Raw genomic sequence first — 17,065 nt, 5'->3', positions numbered from 1 at the left:
CTCCTTAAGGACAGAAAGAGATCAAGTGTACAGTTGGAATTATACAAAAATGGAGTTTTGTGAGATAAATAGAATCAAGAGAAACTATGCCAGTTAGTGAGGTGCATGCAAGTAAATGGAAATAACAAGGGTTGATTGAAACTAAGCTAAGTCCATCCATTTACCAGCAAATGATAACATTTTGTTCTTCGTGGCTGCATAAAATTCCACTGTGTATAGATACCACATTTTCTTGATCCATTCATCAGTAGTGGGGCATCTTGGCTGTTTCCATAACTTGGCTATTGTGAATAGTGCTGCAGTAAACATGGGTGTGCAGGTGCCTCTGGAGTAACCTGTGTCACAGTCTTTTGGGTATTTCCCCAAGAGTGGTATTGCTGGATCAAATGGTAGATAATGTTTAGCTTTTTAAGTAGCCTCCAAATTTTTTTCCAGAGTGATTGTACTAGTTTACATTCCCACAAACAGTGTAAGAGGGTTCCTTTTTCCCCGCATCCTTGCCAACACCTGTTGTTGGTGGTGTTGCTAATGATGGCTATTCTAACAGGGGTGAGGTGGAATCTTAGCGTGGTTTTAATTTGCATTTCCTTTATTGCTAGAGATGGTGAGCATTTTTTCATGTGTTTTTTTGGCCATTTGAAATTCTTCTTTTGAGAAAGTTCTGTTTAGTTCACTTGCCCATTTCTTTATTGGTTCATTAGTTTTGGGAGAATTTAGTTTTTTAAGTTCCCTATATATTCTGGTTATCAGTCGTTTGTCTGAAGCATAGCTGGCAAATATTTTCTCCCACTCTGTGGGTGTTCTCTTCAGTTTAGAGACCATTTCTTTTGTTGAGCAGAAGCTTTAGTTTTATGAGGTCCCATTTATCTATGCTATCTCTTAGTTGCTGTGCTGCTGGGGTTCCATTGAGAAAGTTCTTGCCTATACCTATTAATTCCAGAGTATTTCCTACTCTTTCCTGTATCAACTGTAGAGTTTGTGGTCTGATACTAAGATCCTTGCTCCATTTTGAGTTAATACTGGTATAGGGTGATATACATGGATCTAGTTTCAGTTTTTTGCAGACTGCTAACCAGTTTTCCCAGCAGTTTTTGTTGAAGAGGCTGCTATTTCTCCATTGTATATTTTTAGTGCCTTTGTCAAAGACAAGTTGGTTATAATTGTGAGGCTTCATATCTGGGTCCTCTATTCTGTTCCTCTGGTCTGCATGTCTGTTTTTGTGCCAGTACCATGCTGTTTTTACCGTTATTGCTTTGTAATATAGTTTGAAGTCAGGTATTGTGATACCTCCAGCATTGTTCTTTTGACTGAGTATTGCCTTGGCTATTCGTGGCCTCTTGTGTTTCCATATAAATTTAATGGTAGATTTTTCAATCTCTTTAATGAATGTCGTTGGAATTTTGATGGGAATTGCATTAAACATGTAGATTACTTTTGGGAGTATAGACATTTTTACTATGTTGATTCTACCAATCCATGAGCATGGGAGATCTCTCCACTTTCTATAGTCTTCCTCAATCTCTTTCTTCAGAAGTTTATAGTTTTCCTTATAGAGGTCGTTCACATCCTTTGGAATTGGAGAACATTATTCTGAGTGAGGTTAGCTTGGCCCAAAAGACCAAAAATCACATGTTCTCCCTCATATGCTGACATTAGATCAAGGGCAAACACAAGGTGATTGGACTTTGAGCACATGATAAAAGCGAGAGCACACAAGGGAGATATGAGGATAGGTAAGACACCTAAAAAACTAGATAGCATTTGTTGCCCTCAACACAGAGAAACTAAAGCAGATATGTTAAAAGCAACTGAGGCCAATAGGAGAAGGGGACTAGGAACTAGAGAAAAGGTGAGATCAAGAAGAATTAACCTAGAAGGTAACACACACGCACAGGAAATTAATGTGAGTCAACTCCCTGTATAGCTATCCTTATCTCAACTAGCAAAAACCTTTGTTCCTTCCTATTATTGTTTATACTCTCTCTTCAACAAAATTAGAGATAAAGACAAAACACTTTCTGCCGGGTATTGGGGGGGAGTGAGGTGGGTGGTAAGGGAGGGGGTGGGGGGAGGGGGGAGAAATGACCCAAACATTGTATGCACATATGAATAAAGAAAAAAAGAAACTAAGCTAAATAATAAACAGTGAAGACCTACAATGTAATGGTTACAACTTCTACAACTAAATGCTCTATTGGTTAAAAACTTGGGAGACCTGGAGCAATGAGACTATATTCAGTAGGACTTTTCATGTTAAGATTTTGAGATGGTGTACTTATCGGTAAAAATAGTCTAAGATAGTAATTAAAATTTTATGATCTTAGACAAGAAATAGAGGATGACTTAAAAGTCTTAGCATAAAACTACAGATAGGGTTTTGGAACTCTCAATATTTTTCATTGATACCACACTATGTAAACATACATACATACAAGTAAATTTTTCAAAAAATATCTTACTGTATTAGAAAATACTAGATATTTTCTATTTTATTCTATTTTTAAAGGCTGATCATGTTTAGTTTCATGACTCATAAAAGACTATAAAGCTTGCAATTCGAAAAATAGTGATCTAGGGTGTGACCATGAGGTTCCTTTCAAATGGTATTTTATCAGATTACTAGAAAAATGACCCTTATTTCTGTATGTTTCTTTGAATAAATTCTACTGTTGTATCACTGTTCCCTAAATGTACATCCATGTTCTTTCAGTAAACACAGAAATACCTACTGCAAATGTCTTTATGGGGAAAGGAGCACTGCTGGCATTGGACTCTGGACCTGGTCATGAGTAGGTCTTAGAGAATTTCTTCTGCTATAAAAACAAAAATGCCTTCTAGCTATTGTAGGAATAGCTCTCATGAAATGTTAAAACATGGAATGATATCTCATAAGATGGGAGGTAACTAAGTTTTAAGTCAATTCCAGTCTATAAACAGTTACATCAAATACTAACAAGTTTAGGATTGTTTTCTATTTTTACTTAATTGAAAAAATCCAGCCTGCCTCAATTTTGCTAAGAGATAATTCTTTTTCATACTCTAGGTTCAGAGTAGGAAAGGAGGGAGTAACAGTTCCCTGAGGTCTATGACAGTGATTCAGATTCAAGGAAGCCTGCAAGTGAGCAGATGACACGGGCAGAGCTGGGCTTCACTTGCCTGTAGTACTGACTTCAATGTTGTAGATTTTAGTTTTATTAAAAGCACAACTTTTTCTTATACTGATTCTAAGATCCATAATGATGAAATATTTACTTGGAAAGCATTCTATAAACAAGTGGGAGAAAAGGCCAAACTGGAAATCAGTGATGTTAATTAATGAATTTTCTTGTTTGTTTTTTTTCATGTATCAGATTTTCTGCAAGGTGCTATTAGGATACACATTTGAGAACAGTAAAAGAGGAGGAGCAAGGGGAGAAAGACTTTGCCACAATTAAAAACTGTTCAAGATAACTGAGCCTTGTGTATGAAATGATGAAATGCATAATTTTCTGGTCCTGTTAGTGATGTTTCCCTGAAATTACATTTATAAAATGAATACTTATGGCAATAATTTTAAAGTTAAGATTACTTTGAGAAGCTGCTGCATTAACCAAATACTACTTCAATAATAGCTAAAATATTTTCCCTCCTTACAATGCTATCATTTATACAGTAGGAAAACTTTAACCTGGAAGACTATCAGTAAAGAAATTTATTATATATTACATATACATAAAAAGTAATGACTATTAAGTTAAAAGAAAGGAGAGGTAGACAGAATTAGCTGTAAAAGAAAGCAAGTCTTGGGGTTGTTGGCTATGGTAAGTCTTTCACTGACACTCGCATCTTCCCTCTGGGGTGGATGAATGCAGCTGCAGCTCTGCCAACTGTAATTTAGTTGGCATTAATTCTACCCTAGCAGAGACCACAAGATTGCTACTTACCCAGAAGCAACAAAGGCATTGTGGTGTGTAATTCCATGCTAATGCTACTTCATTGCTATACTTTATCACTTATTCCATTTAGCATTGTTTTAAACGCTAGATATTTCAGTATGGCATGACATGTTTTACTCTAAATTATCAATAAAGTGCTCATAACAGAGACACGAAGCAAAAATAATACTAAATTAAAAGCTACCATTTACTGGATGGTTATTACATGCCAAACACCGTGCAAAGCACTTTTCATGTATTGCTTCTATAATAGAGAAGCCTACAAAGTACTTACTACTCTTGTATTTTATAAGTGAAGAAACTGAGGCTCACATGAATTACTTGGTTACAAACTACATACTAGTAGTTAGATACTTGAAATAAAGGGTATTGCTATGTTATAATTTCTTGAAGGGAAATCTGGAGAGAATGAAAAATGTAAAACATATTTATCTATTTAACCAAGTATCTGAATCTTAAATAAAAATCTAAACATAAGTTTGTTAATAGTTGATCAAAAACATTATACCTATAAAAATGTCATAATAAAACTGTTATGCTATGGGGCCAACTAAAAATCCTTTAAAAGGATTTCTTAGTGGAACTATAATTATAGTTGGAGGAAACCATAATGAGATAATAAAATATGATGCACATTGATTAAAAACTGTTATTCTTAACCAAGCAGTATCTTACAATATTAAAGAATTTTTCAAAGCTTAGGATGCTAGAGAATTCATATTAGTTGGTAAACTATTAAATGATATTTGAAAGGTCTAAAACAGTGAAAGAAAATGTCTAAGTCTTACATATGATAAAGTACCTAGAAGTTGGAAGCATAAACAAAATTGCTTTTGATTACTAAATGGAAAATAAATGATTTAAGTTATCAAAATGAATATAAAAAAGTTGTATTTTTATAGGAAAATGAAAATGAGTCTAAGCCTAGTGGGACAATACAATGCTGTGGAAAGTTGCAATTTATTATAAATTCAGGTTAGCTTTGGTTCTCTAGAGGTTTTTTCCTCTTTTGGATTAAAAAGGCAAGCAGTTTTATTTTACTTTTAATTGATTCCCAAATGATTTCTTAATCTCATTTAAAATCTCAACTCTATCCCTAAACTCAATATCACCCTTCCAAATTTATTTCTGTACTCAATGTTTATCACTAACTTACTCCATATTTTATCATCTCATTGTTTCCTCCAATTATAATTACAGTTCCACTAAGACAAAGATTTTTGTTTACTCTATCTTAGTGCCTAAAATATTGCCTGTTGCTTAATAGATACTCATAAGATCTAAGTGAATAATTTAAAAAAAAACAAAATCTTCAGACTTGACAGCTTATACATGTAATTCCAGGTACCAAGGAGGCAGAGATCAGAAGGACCACAGTACACCCCAGCATGGGCAAAATGAAAGTGTACCTGCAAATGAAAGCACAAAGGGCTGGAGATGAGGCTCAAATGGTAGACCACTTGCCTGGCAAGCTTGAGGCCCTGAGTACAAACTCCAGTACCATACATACCTGCACAAAAAGAAACAAATCAGGATGGACCATCGTTTTTCACTTCATCCATTTTTACATAGGAATATTGCTCTATCCTTCATTGACTCATGTATTAAGAAAAGTTCTGCCAGGCACTGGTGGTGAGCTCACACTTGTAATCCTAGCTACTCAAGGCAGAGATTGGGGGGATCTTGGTTTGAAGCCAGCCTGGGAAAATAATTTACAAGATCCTATCTCGAAAAACCCATCACCAAAACAAGGGCTGTTGGAGGGGCTCAATGTGGAGGCCTTGAGTTCAAACTCCAGTATCGGAAAAGGTCCTGGTGGCTCACACTTGTAATCTTAACTACTCAGAGGCAGGGATCAGGATTGCAGTTCAAATCCAGCCCCAGGAAAATGGTTCACAAGATCCTATCTTGAAAATGCCCAACATAGAAAAGGACTGGAGTGGCTCAAATGGTAAAGCACTTGCCTAGCAAGCATGAGGCCCTGAGTTCAAACCCCAGCACTGCAAAAAAAAAAACCCAAAAACCAAAAGAAAAAACCCAGTCCTCTCCTTATATGAATTAGACACTACTAGCTAAGTTTTTTGACTTTGTGTAGCTCACTGTCTCGGGTGTTTGGACAAAGTGTTGAACTTCCACAGTAGACAGTAATTATGAATATGGATTTGCCCATGAAGTGTATCTTGCACCATCAAGAACGAACCTCAGAGCACTGAGACAAATTCTCACCACTTTTGGGAGATAATGAATGACTGTCTAAGTTGTATACTTGCTCACTTCGGGCAGAGGATGAGAACAAAAGACAGTTCCATCATGTCTTTCTCTCTGAATCCTGAGGCTCTGCTTTTGACTTAAAGAGACGTGAATGTGTCTCCGGGTATTTGTAGCTTCTGAAGAGGGCACAGAGGTCGAGCATACCAGTTATTACGATGTTATTTCTCATCTCTGTACTCTGCAGAATCCCAGCCCAAATACCACAAAACAAACCATAGTTTTCTTTTTCATCTGGCTTCTTACAAGGCTCTGTCAATCCATGCTGGTTGGAGAGTTCAAGGCTGGAGGGCATGAGCCTCTTGTTCCCCCATCCAAGCCCTCTTACTACTTTCCTGCTGCTGAGTTTTCCCTCTTGCCTACCCTGCCAGCAGTGCTTCTTCACATGGCATCAGAGTTCCATGCAGTTTGGTTGTAGACTCTCCACTCAGAGTCATCAGCACAGCTGGCTAGCACCTCCTCTCAGAAGCCCGAGTCCCAGCTCTACTGGGCCCTTCTTCCTCTTAGCAGACATCAGCCACTTGCCACTCCGCCACCATTTACTAACAGTTGAGTTTCAGCTTTTCCTCCTGCCTGCACCTGCCGCTTCTGTACCACTTGTGTATCCTCTGGTTCTCAGTTGCCTACTTAGTTATGCTAAAGTAACAACTCCCAACATTGGATTACCACTTTAAAAATAGCTGTGGATTTTGTCTTCCAACCTTTCTGTTTTCCTCATCTTTAGTGGAAGAATATCATTCAGCTCACAGGATTGTCATTATCTTTACATTTTTAAATTTAATATCTCTAGCACTCATCATTCATCAAGTAAAATGTCATTCAAAACTAAAATACTGGGTTAGGAGAAAAGGCCCAAGGCACTGAAGAATGAGAACACAGGGAGAATAGAATAAGAAATGAAGATGGGATTAGCAGGTGAAGGACTGGATGATCCTGCAATGCCTTGGTTTCCTAAGGCTTTAAAGACTGCAAATGGCTCAATAAGGAACAAACTCTTATATGTCACCGATCTGTAACTTAGAACAGGTTTGAAATGTTAACACTGAAACTCATAATGCTGGTTAGCTTCTATGATTTCATTATTCCAGAAGTAGGCTAAGAAAATACTTACCTAATTTCAAGTACATAGTCAAAATTATTTGTAGTACGACATAGATTAAAACAATGCATTAAATGCTAAGTATTTAATTTCTATGGGGTAATGGCCCTCTGAAAAGCAAGTGCTCTTCTGGATACCTTGTTACCAAAGGAAAGTCAAACTCATTGGAAATTCAGATATATTTTAATCACAATGGACCAGATAAAATGGCTTGTGGAGAAATACTGAAAAGTCTCAAATCATGACTTAGAATTTATGGAAAAAATATGTGAATCTCAAGTTTCTCACAAAGACAGTGTTTGAATGTATTTTTTACATAATTGATTCCATATGCATAAAGGAAGTTTTATCTGAGCTGAAGGTCTCATTTCAGAAGTGCATACCAGCTTGGGTTAGTTGCTCATCCTCAACTGTGGTTAGAGGCTGAGATAAAACAAACCTGCTGGTCCCTCCCCAAATACATACATAAAGCATATGTATTTAACAGGGTCAGTTGTCTGTTTCCTACAGATAAAGGACAATATTGTTAAATATCCAGTGCCATGTATTAGCACTTACATTCTTACAGTAACACTCATTAAATTAAATATATCTTACATTTCACAGTGAAACTTTGTTATGTCTTGACCAATAATCTTATTTTCCTGACAGATGAAATTTCCTCAAGGGACTTTTTTCCACATTTATATTCTGTGGATACTATTGGCAAGAAAAATATTCTCATATGGCAAGTGAAAAATAGATAACCAACTTTTTAAAATTTTACCTAAACAAAGTATCTTCCTTGTGGCTATGGCAATTAGGTTAGTTGAAGGAGCATACTTCTCCATTTATGTCACACCTGAATAAGTAGTATGTATACACAAGGCTGTCCTGCCTAGGCCCTAGAGTAACTTCTCAACATGGAATTTGGTGTCTAATAACTTCTGACATGGAGACAATATTTCATAAACTGGTACTGATTTAGTCATACCAGAAAACAAATGATACTCAGATTATTAAAATGTTATTCTAACATAATCATTGAGGCAAAAATTCTTAAAGTATCACTCATTTTTCATTTCTAGGTGTTTTGGCATTAGTGAAGGAAAATAAGAAATGAAAACAATTCTTAAAGTTGCCCCTGAATCAAATTTACATTTGAATGCATGAATAGAAGAAGTGGATAACAAAGATTGTGTCAAAGTGGTGCTTCCTATAGAAATGCTACATGTGCAGAGGTCTTCCAGTGTGCCATCTACTTGAGGGGATTCTGGGAAAACCTAGGAAAACAATCACTGGGCAGTTGTATCAAGCCTAAGAATAGGCATCTGTTTGTTCCCGAAAATGAGGAGGAAGGGAGCTCAGACTCTACATGGAAATGGAATTCTCAGTGGAGCTGGGTGAACATGATCAATACTCATAATTAGGGGAGAACACTTCAGACAACCGTGTGTGTGAAACACAATTCCTCACAATCACAGAGCAGGGAGGCAGCTGCCATGGCCTCCTAGTCCTTGAGGACAGGGGGATTTGGGAACAGACCATTAAAGACAAGATTGACACATGTTCCTGAAATTCTTTAAAGTTTGAGGGTGACTTGCAAAGTAAAAGACTAGCCTTTAGACACATATCTGGCAGTTAGGTAAAATAAAACAATTTTAACTTCTTCAAGTGGATTGCAACATCTTACTAAATTGTGTGTATCTTGGGGCAACATTAAATGGTTGTATTTAGAAAGATAGAATAGGATTTTAGAGTGTCCTGAGGTTGGAGACACATAGCAGCCAAAAAAATGTAGACTCTATCAACAAAGTGGATACTGGTCTTTGCAATTTATACTTTTTAGAATGCTATTTAAAGAGAGACAGTGGGCAACGAGGAATTGTATTTTAGCTATGTTTTCTGTAAAACTAGATGCTGGTGCTCATGATTTGAGAAATTATAAAATCTCTGGCCTTCCTACATGCTGTATCTCCTCCCACTTTCTCTGTTCATCTTGATGTGCAAGTTTGTTAAAGCAACTGAATAATTAAACTAATTATTAGAAACATCTCATACATACTGGTTATTCTAAAATGATCCAGTAGTAGATGAAGAAAGATGCCCTCACAAAACTAATTTTTAAGATCCAACTATCTGGATTTCTCTATTTCTTCTAGAAGTTCTGTCAATTTTTGCCTCAGATATTTTCATGATCCATTGTTATATGGACTTATTTCAGTTGTTTTCCTTCTTGGTAAATTGACCCAGTCATCATTAGGTAATACCCCTTTTCCAGAAGTTAGTTTCTTTGTTTTGAAAACTCCTTGGTGTAAAATTAATATTGCTATTCCAGCTTGCTTTAGCACTTATGTGGCATGTCTTCACACTATTATTTTAATATGTCAGACTTACATTTAAAGGTGTTTTCTTGTATACAACATAGTTTAGTCTATTTTTAATAAACTTTACAAGTTTTTGCTTTTAACTGGTGTCTTTAACTGCTTGCTAATAAAAAAATCACTTCAAATGTATCGACCATGTTTTTCTTTCCTTCACCTTTTTTCCATTTTAAACTGCAGAAAAATGAGAGAAATTCTAGAAAGTCAGATTAAAACTATGTGGAAGAATAAGGATAAAAATTTCAGTAGATTCATAATTAGACCATGCAGGTGAGAAGAAAATGGAGGGAAATGCTTTTCTCATCAAAGTATATTATGAACTATAAGAGGAAGATTTGGAAAATACAGTTCTGTCTCTCACTTATTCTGAGATGTTACATTGTACTGCTTTGAGCAAAGACAATCCTGCTTAACATTGGTAAAAATTTACCATAAGTTAAGGGCAATGTTTGAATCAGTTAATGATCAATAAATAATGTCTCTTACTACAATATTCTCTTTGTTTTAATTCAATACGATTATATTTATTTCATTACATTGTATTTTCTTTATTGGGGATAGCTTATAAGCATGACCATTGGATAGAAACATCTACTGTTCTGTGTATAGAATGTCCCCTGGCTTTACAAAAGAGATGCCATTTAAAAAGCTAAATACTTCATTCTCTTGACTTTTTCATGGAAAGTCCATTGTATTTATCAGAATAGTCAGTCTTTTTTACACTTCTAGGTGACAAGAGATATACCTATTTAATACTATAGTTATCATCTTCAGAATTGCCCACTTTTCTCATACTCTTCCCCAGTCTGTAGCTCCTAGACATCTAGCCAAGGTCCTCAGCATAATTCTTATCTACTTCATTTGACCTCATGAATATGACTTACCAAGCACACCTTGTATATCTCATCCTATGAACCCATGTGTTTCCTTACTAATGAAAGAAAAAACTTTTACCTCTGTCTATTTGCACATTCAACACAGAACACTTTCATGATCAGATGTGTGGGGATTTCCCCTCACACAAAGCAATTCACCAAGAGCTCACTTAGTCGTGCCATAATTCAACTCAATTCTGATGCTATCTGCTTGGTGTTAGTGTCCGATCCTGTGGGTTGAAGGATCAATTCCATAGACTCCCTACATCAGATGGCAATCAAATGTCCTTGCTGTTTTTACTTCTGACAGACTCTTTGCAAAGTAGGCTTCCAAAGACCACCTTCTTGGTTGGTTAATTTGATAGAACAGGAAACTCAGGAAAACATTTTTCCTGGTTTATTTGAAAGAATAATACAAATGACAATCTAGATGAACAACTAGACAGTGCATGAGGTGAGGCCTGTGGTGTAGAGAGATCTTCCATCTCTCTGGGTGTGTTACCCTCCTAGCACTGCCTGTCAAGCAATGGAGAAGATCAAGTCTTGTTGTTCAAGACGATCCATGGCACTTAATCTTCAGTCTCAGCCTCTTCTCAGAGGTTGGTGGGTGAGATGGAAATTTACAACCCTCTAATATAATCACTTGGTCATTTTTGTGATTGGCTCCGTCCTGAGACTATCTACTGGCCATAACCTAAATTGCCTCACTTGTATAACGTCATTGTTACCAAGGTGCTCACAATGAATAACAAAATACACTAATTTCACTCAGAACATTACAAGAAGTTAGTCCCATGACACAAATTAAGGCAGAAAGCAAATATATTTCATTATCACTCCTATGAGCTACAATATTACTTTCATTATTTTTGGATCATTTTGTCTAGAAAACTTAGATATGTTAAGAGCTCTAATAACTTGTCACTTTCAGCTCATACAATAGTCTTTCCTCCTTATGAACCCAGTGTACATCTAGATATCTATTCCAATGACAGCACTTACTAGGAAGGACAGTAACTTAAAATGAATAATCGTTACATTTACTCTGGATTTAACTAGAAATTGCATTGACATGTTAAAGTGCAATGTAATAGGGACATGAGATCTATTACTATGAAATGTAGTCTCAGACTCAATCAAGATGAACTGTATTTTGTCAATTTCTAAACTTTTTTTAAACATCTAACATGGCTCTTGTAAGGTTCTTATTTATAATTTTGACCCTTCTCTATAGCACTTACAATTAAACTCAAGAAACAATGTCTCTAACAAGTAATTGCTTTTCAAACCTTTTGTTTTAATAGTTTCTCTCTTTTTTTTTCCTGTATAAACTTTGTAACTATTGCCTGGTTATAGTTAAACTTTTAACAAAACAGCCTAAGCAGTATTTTGAGATGCTAGGACATCATCTATAGGACAGACAGAATCAACTTAAGAAGGAACTCCAGATAAGCTCAATTTAAGATCCAGTCTTCTAAATCTAAGTTGTTCCAATTTGGCCGAAACTGTTTTATTGGCACTGACTCCTAGCCATTGGTCATTTCCCAATGTGGAATCAGATCATACCAACTGGAACAAATCCATCTTGGTAATGGAGAACAATTAGAAGCAAACAACAGGACAAAATCTTCAGGAAAATTGTTCAAAGACTATGGGAAAAGTTATTAGAATAAAATGGGGTCATGCTGGGCTTAGTGCTTGCTGGTAACCTGAGGCTAAAGCAGGGTTGTGGATCCAAGGGTAGCCTGGGCTACATACTTGAGACACTGTCTCAAAGAAAATTTGAAAATAACAAATAGGGTGAGGCCTTCAAAAAGTAACTAAAGGCAAGAAAAGGTTCTTGTGTGTGGTTACTTCACACTAAAGCCCTTCCACTAGCCATCTCTGCACAGAAAGTGGAACTCATATCTTTAACAAAGTCTATGTAGAGGTGATAAAATCACAATTTATGATTCCAAACTTTTTTAGTAGTCCATACTCATGGAGTTATTTTAGGGAGTACCCCCCCCATACCCTGCCTTCTGACTTTGGGTCTCTCTTGAATTCTGCTTTATAATGGTGCTTCTATTTCTAGGCCTAAATATCTGACTCTTTGCCTTATTATTTCAGTCATTTAATTTTTCTTGTCCCCTTTTCATATACTAATTCTCATCTGGTCAAGAAACGTACAAAGCCAAGTTGTTTAATTCCCTCAAGATTGAGGAGTATTCAAGCAAGAGGTGAATTAACAGACACTTAGAAACTGCCATTTGGGAAGAAGCACTGACTCCTCACTTGAACAACAACATAACTAAAAGCAGAACAAAAGCTGGGCATCCCTGCCTGTATTTTACATCTGCTTCCTTTGTCTTAATACCTTGGGTCAGATTCCCGCTAAACTCTACACATAGGCATGTTAATCAAAAAGTATTTGTCTAAAAACTGATACTTAACCTATGCCATCTCCCTTCAAGGGTAAAGGAAGAAAGATAAGAGGAACCAAGACATCTTACTATCAGCTTTCACAATGGCCAGTTCCAGACCCTCCAAAAGGTACCTGAAAATTTCCATTGTCCCAAACCTGACATCACCTTAGATTCCAGGAATAGCAGAGCCAATCACATCACCCAAGGATAAGATCACCCCCAAGCAAGAGCAATCGTCTCATGGGAACTAGATTGTCTACTCAAGCAATAAGCACTTCTTTGAGCCATCTTGTAGAACCAGAGCTGATGTATGATAGACTTTGACAAAAACAGCAGAATTATGCATACCGTTCATCCCCTGACCAATTCTTTAATTAAACCTAAACTTTATATCAGTACCTCCAAATGGGCTGAAATGCTTACATTCTGTCTTCCTAATATAGTGGTGTTGATTAAAATACTTTCAAGCATTTTCATCATTACTCTTGCTTGTTTCTTTGGGGCAAGTGGCTGGATCTGACATTTTGAAACCCCTAGTCAGACCTCTGCCTAGGACTCTGGTTACATGTTTTTTTTTGTTTGTTTGTATTAACTTACATTAATCTGACACTTTACAAATAGATACCTAGGTCCAAAGTACATGCACTAGACTCCATATCATTTAATAATTCAGATGAACATAGGACCACTTATAAATCACTTGATAATTTTATAAATATCATGGCTAAAATCTCTGTCCCTTCTTCCCAAATGCTTAATCTTTCACGGGTAGCTTTTCTTTAATAAAACCCCAAAATTGTTTTCACCTAGGGCATTCCATTTCAATCACTCATGCTCATGGGTAAATTCAGTACAAAATCTATAACATTGTTTTTATCAAATATTTGCAATTATATTGCTTAAAACTGTACAATAAGCAGGAGCTTATTGTATATGCTAGCAAGTAGAGGACCTTACAGACAGGATTAATGGAATTTAGAATGTTTAATAATCTATCAATTTTCTTCACATATTTGCAGCTTTCATAATAAATCCCTATAATCACACTAATTTGTCAATTCCTTTTTCAAAGAAAATTCTCCAGTTAATCCGTTACAACACATTCCAAAGTATTATGTCATCTTATATATAGCCTGTTTGCACTTTAAAATACAGAATGTATAGTAAAGGCAAACTTTTACTTAAAGCTGGAGAAAGTTAAGGCATTCTTTTTTACAATAACTGAAATTGTAAACCATACAATTTACCAAATAATGCAATGAGCCAACTATTATTAAAATGGATTCAGAATATCTAGCAAAATTTCCCAGCTAACAAGTAGTTAAGTAAATAGAACTCTATGATGTACTATGAAGACACCTAGCTACATTTATCACTCAAGTTTATGTACATTATATAGTCTAAGAACTATATTGAATAGCACATAAATTTTATTTATTTTAACTTAATTTATTTTATTTTTTGTTTATTTATTTACATGTGCATACATTGTTTGGGTCATTTCTTCACCCTGCCTCCCTCTCCCACCCTTCCCCCACTCCCCTCTTCAGTTTCAGGCAGGTCCCGTTCTGCCCTTATCACTGATTTTGCTGAAGAAAGGATATATGCATAATAAGAAAGACAAAGCGTTTTTGCTAGTTAAGGATAGCTATACAGAAAGATTCCTACTATTGCTTTCATATACCCATGTGTTATGACCCATATTGATTTAACTCTAATTGATCTTTACCTTGGTTCCTGATCCCCTGCTCATGATATCCTATCATTTTAAGGTTTCTGTATTAGTTCCTCTGGAGTGGGGATATCAAACACTTTCATGTTATGGGTTTTCTACCTATTCCTATATCTCCCGTATGTAGCACATAAATTTTAAACTTCACACTCCTTTGTAATTTCCAATTGTTTGTATTTGTAGATTCTAAACCTTTAAAATACTTCCATATCTGCTAAGAAAATTTTCATATAAAACTACTAGAAGAAAATATAAAGAACAAACTTCATGACATTGTTTTGGGCAATTATTTCTGAAAGAGCATGAAGGTACAAAAATAGACAAATAGGATTTCAACAAACTAGAAAGATTCTGTATAGCAAAGGAAACAATCAACAGAGTGAAGATACAACCTACAGAGTATGGAAATATTTTCTAATCATATCTGATAAGCAGTTAACCCATAAGGAACACAACTCAATACCAAGAAAACAAATAGGCCAATTAAAAAATGAAAAATCCTGAATAGATATTTCTCATGAGACAAATGGTCAAGAGGCTTATAAGAAATACTCAGCATCCCTAGTCATTAGGGAATGCAAATACAAACCTCAAGATCCACCTCCTATCATTAGAATGGCTTTCATTCAAAACATGATGTTAAGTGTTGGTGAAGATGTGGAGAAAAGGGAACACTTACATCATTGGTGGGAGTGTAAGCTAGCATAGCTATTATGGAAAACATTATGGACGCTCTGAAAGAATAACAAACTATTTGATTCAGAAATCTTGCTTTTGGGTAAAAATCCAATGGAGTCAGTATCAATATGTTGAAGGAATACATTCATCCTCATGTTCTTTACAGCATTAGTCATGATATGCAGGAAATAGAAACTACCTACGTGACTATCAACAGATGAATAAAAACGTGGTAAACATATGCATAATTCATCCACAATAAAGTGTAATTTGGAGTTTGTAACACAAGTAGAAATAAAACATATGGAAATAATATGAAGGCTGTACAGAATGTATGCAAGTATTGGAGTTGTCCCTTGGTATCCATAGGTGACTTTTCCAGGAACCCCATGGATAGCAAAGCCTATAGATGCCCAATTCCCTGGTATAAAATAGCATAGCATCTGCAAGGTAGCCTAAGTATACCCTCTCATTAAGGCATCATTAGGTTACTTATAACATCTAATACAACATAAATACTATGTAAGTACTTCTATATCTTTGAGGAAATGACAGTCTGTACATGTTCAATACAGATGCAAATACGTTTGAAAATACTTGACTGAAAATTGGTTAAATTTTCAGGTGTTCAACCCAGGTATAGAGGGTGTACTATAGTTTCCTGTTTATATTATATGTGACATGGCGTAACATTATCAAAGGTACACTATGACTAGTTAATGTTTTTCACTATAACCTTCAAATTAATAACAAACATTAAAACTAAGTTTTATTATGTGCATGGCAGATGAAATGATATTAAAACATTCTCTAAAAACTAGAGGGAAGAGAGAATTGAAAAGAAGTAATCCTGTATTTATACAGTTTTTGTCTGTGTAGAAAACCCCATGGAATCTACAAAAGAGTTGTTGGACTTTCTAAGTGAATGTAGTAAGTATACAAAGACGATATTAAAAATATTTGCAGTTATCCATATTCTAGAAATGAGCATTCAAAAATTGACAAATATTTAAAATAACATAATATACATATTTCACAAAAAGAATATTTTGTGCACTGATAAAAACTTTATTAGAGAAAGTTTAGATAAATGGGGATAGGATATTTGTAGATTGGAAAACCAATATTATTATAATACCATCATTCCTAAACTGACCTACAGATTCAATGTAATCCTAATAAAAATCTCAGCAGGTGTCTTTGCAGAAAGTGTCAAACTGATTCTAAGCTTCACATTGAAGTGCAGAGACCTGAATACCCAAAACAAATTTGAAAAGTTGAAAGACACTCTCTGAATAAAAAACTAATTACAAGGATACAGTAATGAAAAGAATGTGGCAATGGCATGAAATAGACAAGATTATCATTGAAACAAAATTGAGAGTACAGGAATAGACCCACAAAGACTTGTTAAATTGATCAACAAAGTCCCAGGGCAATTCAATAGGAAAAGTACAATCCATTCCTCTCCCCACTAAAGCAACTTGTTCTCAGATATAACAGATGAACTGGAGGTGGATCATAAACCTAAGTATAAGAACCATATGGTAAAACTTTTACAAGTGATTAGAATAGTAATTATTTGTATTTGACAAAGATTTATTATTATACAGAAACACACTCTACTTAAAAATCTATGAATTGAACATCAACAAAATTGCCTGTCCTTCAAAAAATTGACTACAAAATAGCTTTGCAAAACTTACATGG

This window comes from Castor canadensis, chromosome 1 (assembly GCF_047511655.1).
Source record: "Castor canadensis chromosome 1, mCasCan1.hap1v2, whole genome shotgun sequence".
Lineage (NCBI taxonomy): Eukaryota > Metazoa > Chordata > Mammalia > Rodentia > Castoridae > Castor > Castor canadensis.
The sequence above is the reverse complement of the archived record's forward strand: the minus strand, read 5'-3'. Positions refer to the sequence as shown.